General features: G+C 42.1%; 1 protein-coding gene across 1 annotated transcript in view; it reads right to left on the bottom strand.

The window, feature by feature from the left end:
• COL25A1 (collagen type XXV alpha 1 chain) overlaps window positions 1-5,884 on the bottom strand; it is a 314,902-nt gene extending 309,018 nt beyond the window's left edge. The window contains exons 1-2 of the mRNA XM_086962004.1: window positions 5,864-5,884; window positions 4,092-4,118 (exon numbers count right to left, since the gene is read on the bottom strand). The gene's annotated coding sequence lies outside the window, so the exon portion shown is untranslated. The remainder of the gene's footprint in view (window positions 1-4,091; window positions 4,119-5,863) is intronic.
• Window positions 5,885-12,389: the final 6,505 nt, after the last annotated feature.

Here is a 12,389-nt window from a genome sequence, read left to right as displayed (position 1 = left end):
TAGTGTCTTGGGTTGCAGCAACAAACACTCACTTGCATGGGCCAGGGACTGGATTTGGCACCACTTAGCAGAGCAGGAGTCAAAGCAGAGGAGCGTCGGTGCTGGTAGCAAGATGCAGCTAAAGTGTTTGATGTCCCTGAGACTTCAGTAAAAGGAGGCAAGCCCAAACAAGCCCTTGGAGAACCTTTAGAGAAGAAGGATATAGAGAGTATAGTCCAGTCCTCTCATTCCCAAGCAAGAAGCAGGCCAACACATCAAATCAAGCACAAAAGTGGTTGTCCTTCCTGGCATTACAACACCTCTTCCTCCTGGCAGAATGTCCTCAGTCCAGAAGTGTTCTGAGTATAGGGTGTCAGAGGTCCAGTACTTATACGTACTTTAGCTTTTGAAGGAGGGAGACCTGTTTGTAGTGCACAAGATCCTGCCCTTCCTGACCCTGGCTCCAGACACACTGCAGGGCAGGCGCGGCCAGCACAGGTAAGAGCAGTGTTGTGCTGGGGCGGGCCAGGTGGGGAGAGGAAGTCGACAGATGACGGGATACATACAATTAAATTAAATAAATAAATAAAACCACTTGCCTTGCACACTATTTTTATTTAAAGTAGTAAATAACAAAATAAGCAGAAGGGCCCTGCTAATCCTTCCTCATACAGCCAGGGGCTAGATTTAAGTACATGATCAGCTGCATACAATCATATCGATGTTATACATTTAAAATTGTTTTGTCAAAAATGTATCATGCATAATCAACACTGACTGAAAAAATGTCAAAGAGATGGCCAAAATGTGTTTACTCAGTTTACAGCATCCCAGAACCACAAGTTGCACCGGTTGCATCTCCATCCAGCATAGTCAGCAAAAGGAATCACTTGTATTACCAACTAGCAGCCCGTCCCGACCTTGTCCGGGAGTAATTAGGCTTCCCCGACCCCCGACTGCCCCGACATTGTCTAGCATTTCGTGCCCCCGCCCGCCCCGTCCCCCGCCTGCCCCGACCCCCACCTGTCCCGACATTGTCCCCCGGAGCCTTTAAAAGGCGACATATGATAGTCACAGCAGTGCACTATAATATAAAACCGTCTCACTGTATTGCAGCTATTACTCCAGCCTTCGCCTGGAAATTACCATTTCCATGTGTTTAGAGTGGGGATAAACCGAACCAGATTTCCTGGCTTTCCTTCGGGCTGCTTGCTTTCCCCGTCCCCACCCGCCCCGTCCCCCGCCTGCCCCAAGCCCCGCCTGCACCGACATTGTCCCCCGGAGCCTTAAAAAGGCAACATATGATAGTCACAGCAGTGCGCTTCGGGCTGTTTGCTTTCCCCGTCCACATGAAAAGTACCACGAAAAGAGGGCACGTTTAAACACGGCTCCGAGGTTGACGGATCACTTTCGCCCGTGGGGTCTCTTTGAGCGGGGTTTACCCTTGAGGGAGCTTGGCGTGCCGAGATTCCAGCATGGTAACATAATGCCCGAGTGTCAACCTAATGACCCTTAAAGCTGAAAGGTTGAAACGCTGGCGCTATGCAGTTCAACTTCCTGAGCTGTGTTTGAGGTAAAACTAATGAGCGTGATCGTGGTAGTTTGGAGCCTTACATCACCCCGTCCCCGCCTGCCCCGACCCCCGCTGCCTTACCTCAGCCACCGCTCCTCAGTCCACCGTTCCTCGCCGCTCCTCCCCGTGCCATGTCCGCCGCTCCTCCCCGTGCTCCTGACGTCAGCACGCAGGTCGCGGCCGGCGCTACTTCAAGGGGACTACTTTTTTTATAATGTAAAATTTTTAAATATAACGTTTTTTTTACTTTATATAGCCTATGTCCATCTGCACACCCTGAGGATTCCAACGATGTATCGGGTGTGCGGATTAGCGCTGTGGTTCCCGAGTTTACCCGCCTCAGTCTTGAAATTAATAATCGGATATGACTGCAATTCTACATGATTTAAAATTATTTCTCTAGCCTAAGTAAGCTTGCTTCTCAATTAAGTGTGAGGTCTCCAAGTTCCTTTGTTAGCAACTTAGCCACTGCGCCAAATCTAACTCTTGAAAAGGTTCTTAATCAGGCTCTGCTGAGCATGCTCTGAAGATTCCCTAGCAATGATTTTAAAATTCTTAATTTAGTGATACTTGCACAGCAAATTTTATTTTCATTGGATATCGTCAAAATGTTAACCTGCTCAATTGGTACTTATAGAACTCATTTATTGTAGGACTTGTTTTCCAGTCAATAAAGTATACATTTTGTAAATCATCACGCACCTGCATTTCACTTGAAATAGTGAAGGCATAATGGCAAAATGCAGATTAAAATTACCCAAATTGAGCTAAAACTACCACTTAGTAAAAAAAGATCTGATTCTGAGATGTCTGAGCACAGCAGCAAAGAGAGTTGAATAAATAGCTGGTGAAGAATATTCATGTGGGGTCAATCTACATGAATAGAAACTGCAATAGTAACAAAACAGTGTAAATATACAGAGAGACAGTAGACACCACCAGAATAAAATGTTGGTTACAAACGTAGGTGTAGTAGGTAATATAACATATGATTGACAGGACTCTCTGTCGGTAGAAACTGACAGAAGAGTACGGGACAGTGGCCCAATAAACACATGACGGAATTATAGACTCAAACATCAAACATAAAATAGTGAGGGTGATCAAAAACTTTACAAGAAAATAATCAGTGAATGTGAAAGGCATTCTCGTTCCACTCAACAGCTCCCACAGTGACAACCAAACACCACCCAGAAAAATCAGGGATTACAAAAAAGAGCTGGGACAGTCACAGTAGAATCGATGGGGTGTTCTGGAGACTCTTCGTCACACACCAGAGTGGCTCATGAAGAGTCCACCAGGAACCCTTTGAGATGTTGAAGAGTCCACCAGGAACCCTTTGAGATGTTGAAGAGTCCACCAGGAACCATTTGAGATGTTGGCCAACGTCTTCAAATCTTTAGAGAATTAAATCCAAGTCATTTGAATGACTGGAGGGTCACAAGGGAGTGCCCGTTATGTAGGAGGAAATATTTTTACCTTTTAGTCCCAAAAATCTTTGTTTTGTCATTTAAGATGTGATCAGTGGAGATTATGAGCAAATATATTCTTTGAATTAATTCAAGGTACTTTTGTGGTCTCTGCTTGATACTGAACCCACTCAGTAGGGTGTAGCGACATTTTAAAAAATATCGACTAATTCATCTGATTATGTTCTTGTATCAATATCAATGAAGTACTTAAGTCGCAATACCATGGTAACTGAAACAAATATACGTCAGCATTAGATGTTTAATGTGCAGTTACACACAATTTCACATGCTGTAAAAAGACAAGTTAGGGCTATGCGAAGTTGAAAACATTTTTGTCCGCAAACTGTGTGAAGTTTTTCAAAAATACTTTCAAAATGAGTTCTAGAAAAGTATTTTTTGCAGGACAAAACGCAAGAAAAACCAACTTTGTGGAGAAAATAACCTGACTAGGAGCTTGACATTCTGTACAAAAAAATGTTGTCTGTACAGAATGCGTTGCCATGTTCCAAAACTTTGCGATATTGTCAAAGAGAAAAATTTGTGAACTTCACACATTTTGTTGGCAAAATTTCAATTCCGCATTACTGAGAACACATCTGCATGCCACATATGCCTTGCAGATTCTTGTGGATTCTGCAAACATTTCATTACATATACTTTCACTGTGTCTCATACAATAGCCAAAGGGCTTCAAATTTGCCCTCAAACAAAAATATTAAACAAATGTTTTTCCATAATCCTCGATTTCAAAATGGAACCAAGAAGCAATTAAAAAAAATTAAAATAATTCACAGCAAAGACACATGATATTACACAATAGTGAATAATCTTGGCAAACAAAAATAGTGGATGTTCGGGGTACAGAACTGCAAAACGATTTTTTAAGGTTTCTTTGCATTTCATTTGCAGGGCTGAATAGTAGCCCTCTTGATGGTGGTCACTGAATCATGCAGGGTAGGTGCAGCTTGTAAACACAGACACAAAGCAGGAGGATTTACTAATGTAAGCTTACAACCAAGTGCAAATCCTGTTTAGTGCAGCGGCGTGAGAGTTGTGCACATGCTTACCCGTGGGCCCTGGTCGCCTTGGTCGCCCTGCAAGACGGAGATGAGAAGGAAAGTTTAACACAGACATAAAAAGAAACTAACAATTTCAAAAATTCAGCACCGCTGTAGATATGACAATTTTTTGGCAAAAAAATGGCTTATTTGGCTATACTGCAGAGGTTATCAGGGGCTTTTCAACTTTGGTAAACTAACGCCTGGGTCTATAATGGCCATTTCGCCAGTAAGATATACAGAAACCAGGGGTTTGAAATAGGATCACTGTTTTGGTATCCCCTCTTATTAAAGCTTAACATTTCTTGAAATTTCGAGCTTTTTTTTTTTAGCTTTTTTATGTTTATACTTAATTAATCTTCTAATATTATTTAATTTTCCATAGTCAGGGACCTCTTTACTAGGCTTCATGGACCCCTAGCAGTCTGGGGACAACAGTGAAGAGCGCCTGCTTTAAGGTGCTTAATATGGTTGAAAATATAGGGGGCTGACAGTCTCAATGGCGCCTTGATGTGCTACATGACTAGCTTGCATCTTTGTTAAGAACCACTGCCGTGAGGTGTTTAGTCCTTGATGAATTTTGGTGAGACATCAGTCCTTGTAGTGTCATTCATGAAGTTAGCGGCCAAAATACACTATTGATTTTTAGGTCGATACTTGCATGGCTAATTATATAAGATCACCCCTAATTTATGGTTTATGATGGAAGAGGACGGGCCTGTAAATATGAGAAAAGATGGGGTGGATGTTCGACAGAAACATAGAGACACCGAGACTGGTAACAACAACAGCGAACTGGAGAGGGTCGTGAAGGTCCTAAACGAAAGACAGGAACAGAGAAGGATGGGCAAAGGACTCAGCTTATAGAGATTTGAACTGGGGGCGGAGCCAGCAACACTACCTGAGGGCTGTGATCAGTGGTTAATTTGTCAAATGTGCCAGGGCTCTCGTCAGGAGGCAGCTTGCACCAGCCCATGTCTCCTGTAAGCGCCGCCTAATAGACATCTCCAGTGCCTACCAAATATGAATGTGTCCGCGCTCCAATACATTTGGGTCGAGTTTGCGCTATAAACTCCGATGTTCATGATTAAGTGTCGGTGCTGAGCACCGGAAACCACTGGTTCAAATTAAGCACTGTGATATATATTGCCAGGTGAGGGTGGTGAAGGGATGGGGGAAGCAGGGGAGAAGGTAAATGGATCACTGCATTTGTTTTGTTTGTCTTTGTCTAACAACATTCAGTTGATTGGAAATCAAATACAAATATTTAATTAAAAAAATACTATTAAATACGGCTATAAAACAGATGTTTTATGGATGTGCCTTTTACAGCTGCCAATGTATGAATTTAGAGCATCATGGTCTGATTTTAAAGTTTCTGTCAATTTATGTCGACTTTGTAAAAATGCCCCATAATCTCTTTTGCATAGTATCAGTATCTGGCCTTGTATTTTACCTGAAAAGTGTAAGAGGCTGAGGCGCCTTCTTGGAAAAGGGGTTGTCACTCACCTTTGGAGGCTTTGAAGTACAGTGTGGGTGGCACTGATGTGAATTTAACAGGAGGTGTAGTCAAATAGATGGACTATGCAGTGAGGAAATTACCTTTATCAGTTGCTAGGACTGAATTTGGCTTCTAAGACAATTAGATTATTTTAGTTGCTGTATCTATATGGCCCGTACCAAATATAGTTTTGTTCTATTTTATTATTTTTATTATAACAATTTAAATTATGCTAATAATAAAAACAAACTGAAATGAAATAGTCTGAAAATGTACTCACCTTTTCGCCTTTTGGACCAGGTGGGCCCTGAAACAGAAAAGAATGCTGTAAAGGCTGGAGACAACGATGAGAGAAATTCACAAACTTTTAGAGCGATTAACTAAAAATGCATACATCTATAAATCCTAGGCCTATATCTAGACACATTAACATATGTAGATTCCTGGATTTTAAGACACAAATACTAGAGGATGCAAACATTCTAGTACTTCTATTTTTAAAATGCACAAAAACGTTTCAGTGTCAAGATGCTCTCCCCGAGTGATTGATGCACTGTATAAATCTAATGTAACATAACATAACATAACATTGCATAAAATAACACCAAAAGAGTGGACTGTGTCACGATTGAGGTGACCAAGTGCCATTATCAGCACACAAGCTAAGGTGTGCTGTGAGTGGGGGGTGCAGACATACTTACGGTTTCCACCGTTCAATATATAATAAAGGCTGCGTGGATTAGGCAGCTATATTGATCCCAGAGGGGGCGGACACCTGTAGTCATACATTCATCAAGGGAGGCCGTCCGCCATCGACCTATTCTGGTCCTTCACCGGGTCCCGTGAAGGACCAGAATAGGTCTCCACACACTCTACTCTTTTGGTCCTGAAGAAAGCCTCAGCACCTCTGTTTAGGCTGAAACATGTCAACGACTTTTATGAGGATAAGGAAGAGCAACTAATTCTTCACAAAATCCTCACCACTTTTTTAACTGTGCCCTTGGACCTCAAGAATAAAAATCGTACCAGAGGATCCTATAGGTACTTTTAACCTGCACCATAATTCACCTTCCTCACACACAAAACAACCAGCTCTGCAGTAAATCAGGCGTCACAGCACAGCTGGGTTGCATTCGGCTGCCCAGCTGGAAAACCAATGATGAAGCATGCCATCAACTAGGTTGGTGGGTGAGGGTACTTTTATAAAACCAAAAGGTTTTTTTCAATATTATGCAGGACTCTGAGTCGTTGATACATCTGAATTCCCACACAGGGTCCGACCGCTTTGTTGTTAATCGATTTGATCTGGGGATAAGGACGTACCCTCCTTCCTCCTCGCTCTCCTTTTGTTCTTTTCTTAATTTATGTTTTTAAATGTTATCTCAGTTTGGATCCTCAAATCTCAATCTCTTTGTGAAAGAAAACTCCTCAGCCATGTCTTATTTCTGCTGGCCACACCTTCACAGTATTATGTTGGGATTTGCATCTTGATACCTTCAATTCCTTACATCCTTGACTTCCGAAATTTTTACTCTACAGCATTCTGCATACACCTACCTGGAAGGCAGCAGAATGCTTTATATGGTGAAAATAGGAGGCACAATCAGATGGTGAACCTTGGTGGGGTATGCCAGATTCATTCTGAGAGGTTAGGGTGACTATTTACTGTGCTGTAATGCAGTGTTCTTTAACCTGACTAGTTTCAGTTCTTCCCTATATTGAAGAAGGGTAGAGGCAGTTGTGATGGATTCATGGATGTCATTCCTTATTTGGTAGCTGTAGATGGAGAAGGTCCATTACCACAAATTTTGATGATACAACTGTTCTCAGAGTGCTTCACCGGCTGCCTATTTAAGGCTAGAGTTCAGTTGAATGGAATATGCCCTTCCTCTGAAAATCAAAGGAAGGGGCCGTAAGATAGCAAGCCCACGTCATCCTTTGAACCCGCTCCTTCTTGCAACTCTCTGGTTTGGTAAACAATGTAAGGTGGCCACAGAACTTTAGAGTAGTCCTCACTTTCAGTCTTTGTTCTATCTTGGATCAATGGCGGTCAGAAAAAGCCTGATGTGCCTGCTTTTCAGACATAGCTTCTGGTGACCAGTTGCTGTGGTGAATGTAGCTTCCCTATGTGGAAGCGCCAAGAAACCCCTATTAATGAGGTCTACTCGTCGAGCTCCCTGTGGGTCTCATAAACCCATAGCTGACGAAACTTCAGATCAAGATGCGGGTGAATTTACAGAGCTTCATGTTAGTTACAGTACAAAACCCTTACAAGGTACTGGAGGCTGGGAGCAAGGTGCAGTGACAAAGCCAATAGCTACTTTATAGCAGTAGCAGCAGGTGCCATGGGTTGGAACCAGGTGCAGTGGCGGGTTTTATGTAGATTCCAGAATGAGAAGTGGCAGGAGCGGTACACGCCTTCTTTGAGGTGCACTGGTAGAGCTCTATATGGGTCCGGTAAACAACAAGAAGGGGTGATACAGGTCAGTATTAAGGTGCACTGACATTGATGTGTTTTATTCTCCCAATACATACATAGCAAAGACTTCATCAGACCACGATTGAGGTACACAAGAAGAGCTCTGTGTGTTTCCCAGCACCTAAATAGCAGTTAGCAGGGGGTGGTGCAGGTGGCCAGAATTACAGTGCTTTAGAATTGATGTATTTTGCTGATCCCAGTACCTAAAGTGCAGGGGAAGCTGCAGATCAGGATTGAGGAATATTTGGGCTGTGATAAGTGCAACAAATTAAAGAGTTTCCGAGAGGGCAGTGAACAGTACAAGCAAGGAGAGGTGGTGGTTGCAGTGGGAGGGGGAGCAGGCAGATGCGATACTGTGCAGTGTGGTCAGAAAAATGCAAAAACTGCAGGTAGATGGAGATGAACTGTAGGATCAGGCTGGGTGAAGATGAGCTATGGGTGGTAAGGCAAGCAGGAAGGTGTGAGGTGGGGAGGCAGAGGTGGTGCTGTTTATTGATGTTTTGGCTATCTATGGGCAGAAGTAAAGCTGCGCATGACTATGACAAGTGTTTATTTGAGTACAAAGTTACTGAACTTATTGATGAATAATGTCTTCTTTTTTAATTTAATTGAAGAATATTTAAAAAAAAAATTGGTATCTAAGGAAGAAATGGTTTTATCTACTGAAAACAAGTTATCAAGCTCATAACAGTGATATTTCATGCTGTTTTGGGAACACTTATTTCGAGACCGTTTCATAACTCGTATGGCAGGAGGCATTGTGTGATTTATGTTAATAGTTTTTTATGTTATTATCACTAAAGCTAGTGATCTTGTATGAGTGGCACAACCTAATTGGCGGATCTCGGCCTGTGAGGTCTCTCTGTCCTGAGTGACAGCTCAATTGATTTAGCCATTAGGAGAGGTCTAGTCTCAGGGGTAGCTTTGATGGCCCAGCTTGGGGTTGTGAGGTCAGTGTAACATATGATCCCCCAACCTGGTTCTTCCAAACAGATCCTCAGTCATATTATATAACTACTTGAAAGTAATATTTGAAATTAAGGGAGATGATATAATACTCTTTGAAAATAATAAGACGCCATTTCAAATGGCATAATCAAGATCTTAAGTTCATCTAAAACCTTTAGCTTTTCAGACACTTTTTATTGAATCTGTACTGTAAAATTCACTGCTTGGACGATTGTATCCAAGCGCGTCTAGCTGATGTGCCCTCTAGACAAGCATTGGACTTGTTTGACTTGTATTCAGTTTTTCAAGAGTGCTCCCTCAGAACTTCCTGAGAAGGGGTGACATTTTAGAAACTTTCTCTGAAACCTGTGCTGCATAATGCATTGTGCCCTGTTGTGTTTATTTTTCCACGGTGAGTATCATGCCCTCTCCCTAAAGTCTGGCGGGTCAGGCATGTTCTGAACAAGCCAGGATTGTGATGTACCCCCCCGTCAAATTGCACGTTTCCCATCTGCCACTGCTCAGGAGGGAGATGATGCATTCTTGGAGAGGTGCCTCAAGCAGAGTTTCTGCTGTGCTGTGGTCTATATACATAAATAGGGCAATAAAACCTCCTCCTCAGGAGCGGAGGAGCGTCACCCCGTCTGCTGAGAGCGCAGCAGGCAAAACACAAATAAATAAAATGGCATTTGTGTACAGCACGAGGGTGGGAGCGAGACTGAAACCTGCAAAAGCAGGATTACAGCACTGGTCTGCAGTGTGCATGGCGGATTGGACGGCAGTCTACAGCCGTCCTATCGGACATGCGCAGTGTAGACCCATCAATCCAAAGTCTGTGAAACAGCTGGAGGATTGCTGGCACAGGCCCCCACCTCAGAATGAGTGCTGGGTGAGCCTGCTCCCAGCAATCCTGAAGCTGCTTTCAAAGCATGAAAGCAACTCCAGGATTCGTTGGAATTCCGTTCCACAAGCAAGAAGAAAGTCCTTTCTTTTCCTGCTTGTGGAAGGGAGTAGTGTTGCAGCGGTTTTGCTCCATCTCGAGTTTATGGTGAGTAGCGTCTTTGCGCCTCACCATTTGTTATTGAAGGCAGCCACCAATGTATATACTCACCAATAAATCCTTTAGCAGTGAAAATGAATAGGATTAAGTCAAATGGTTTAGCAAACTGGTGCAAGGTTGGGATTCGGATCAGTCTCTCTACTTCCTTGTATGGTGGAATAAAGTAGAATCGAAAGCAAATGTGTGATAGGGCTCTTCTCAGGCAAAGCGAGTCTGTGTGTACAAGGTAACTCAATAAGGTCAGTCTGGGACTACAGCATGTTTGTTTAAACTTCTCCTCAACAAGACTTCTGTAGTGGGCACAACAGTGACTCTGTAGGGTGATGTGTGCCTTTTTTAAGTTCAATAATTTTTATTAAGATTTAAAAAAGATAAAAACAGTTAGATACAATTCATAATGATACCAATATGAAAAATAAGGAAAGATCCACAAGTTCATCAGAATATGACAATAATAGCCAATATATTGCCACAACTCAGATCTCGTAAAACAAGAATAAAAATCAAGAAACAGAGTGGAATTAGTGAATCTTAGGAACCCATAAGTGGCATCATTATTTAGGAAACAGAAAGATAAAGGGGAAAGAGAAAAGGAAAGAGGACAGAAGACAAGAAAGAAGGAAGAAGAGAGAAGAAAAAGGAAAAGCAGGGTGATGTGTGCCTTAACTTCATTTTCACAAGTATAGTCTGTGAACTGTGGGTCACAAGCGCATGATTGGTCTATATGATAGATCTCCACGCAAAGTCCCATTTTAGGCCTCCTATAAATGTAGGTTATGATCTTAATGAAGAAGTAATTGTGTATTTTTTCGCTTGCAGTATAGTTGTGAAAGCCAGAGTACATGTAACTTGTCTGAAAAACACAATAAGAGCCTCTTGACTTAGGCTGACGAACAGGGCCGTATACTTTGAGTGATATTGGGAAAAAAAAGACAGGAGGAAATGCAGATAGTAGAGAAGAAATGGAGCACACACATAAAAGTGTCTAGAAGAGCTCAATTAAAACTAATTTCAACATCCTCCTTCAAAAGATTAACACAGTTTGTCCTTAAATAGGAACAACAGTTATCAAAATATGACTTTTTGGTGACTATTATTGTTGTATTGGTAAAAATGTAACAGCACTTATATAACACATGTTTTTAATATCCTCTTTACATTTTATTTAACACCACTGAAGATTTTATGAAGAACTCAACATCCAGCTGTTCCTTATATGGGTTGAGAGATGAGACCTAAAGCAATTCCCACTACTACAGCTTGTTGACTTGCATTATGCAATGTCATGAGTTTGTCGTCGATTGATCCCTAAAGGGACTAGCACATATTGTGTTTGCAGAAAAGTGACTCACATTACATTTTCGCTTGAAGATCTACAGAGTTGGAACCTACAGTATTTAACACACCTTTTGTTCATGCAGTTGCATCAGTTACCACCTACTCTAGGTCTACCACTAAATTTGCCCTTTGCATTCTTGTACAACCTCTTTGCTCTGTGACTCCATTGCAGTCTGCCCTCTCTTGCTGAGCATTGGTCCTTGGAGAATACATTTTGAGAGAGAAAATACAGTTATATAGAGATAAACAACAGCTGCCCCCAGGGCTGAAGATTTGAGTAGCTTTATTTCTTGGATTGGGAAGTTTGAAAGTTAGGTTTAGAGGTGCTTAGGGGAATTTACTTCTCTCAAACGATGTCTCATACCTGCTTCAAGGGAGCCTTAAAAAGAAAAGAGTAGATCTACTATTTTTGGGAAACACAATCATCACAAGTGACTATTTTTTCTAGACTGTTTTCATTTTCAGTGTGAAAAACAGAGCTCATTGTTTCCAATGACTACATATCAAAAGTATGTTGGAACTATGACATAAGTGACAAGTAGGTGTGAGGATTCCTGAAGCTGAGTCTCAGAAAATCCTTAATCTGCTTTTCATCACTAATGTCCTTCATATTGTGCAGCATGTAAGGGCTTGTGTTTGCACATGGAGACAATAGGTGCTTGTCCCCAGATATGGCCGTCATGGAAATTCCGTAAGCAGCATATGGCAGAACCATCAACCCTCATTTTCAATCAATCATCAATTATCACAAGTGTGCATCTAAATTATTTCCAGGTCTTTCAAAACCTCACTGGCAAAAGATTGCTTTTCAATGACGTGCTGAGCACCAGCTGCAGCCGCGAGCGGGCTGATGCTAGGAAGGGTGTGTACCTCAAATATGTGGAAAATGAGAAGGCAATCTCTTAAAATAAGCCTTCTATATCCTCTTGGCAACGTGGAGCCACCTAAAGCTTAAAGTGCCATTTTAACCGATGAGACGAC

This window comes from Lissotriton vulgaris, chromosome 3_1 (assembly GCF_964263255.1).
Source record: "Lissotriton vulgaris chromosome 3_1, aLisVul1.2, whole genome shotgun sequence".
Classification (NCBI taxonomy): domain Eukaryota; kingdom Metazoa; phylum Chordata; class Amphibia; order Caudata; family Salamandridae; genus Lissotriton; species Lissotriton vulgaris.
The sequence above is the reverse complement of the archived record's forward strand: the minus strand, read 5'-3'. Positions and strand labels throughout refer to the sequence as shown.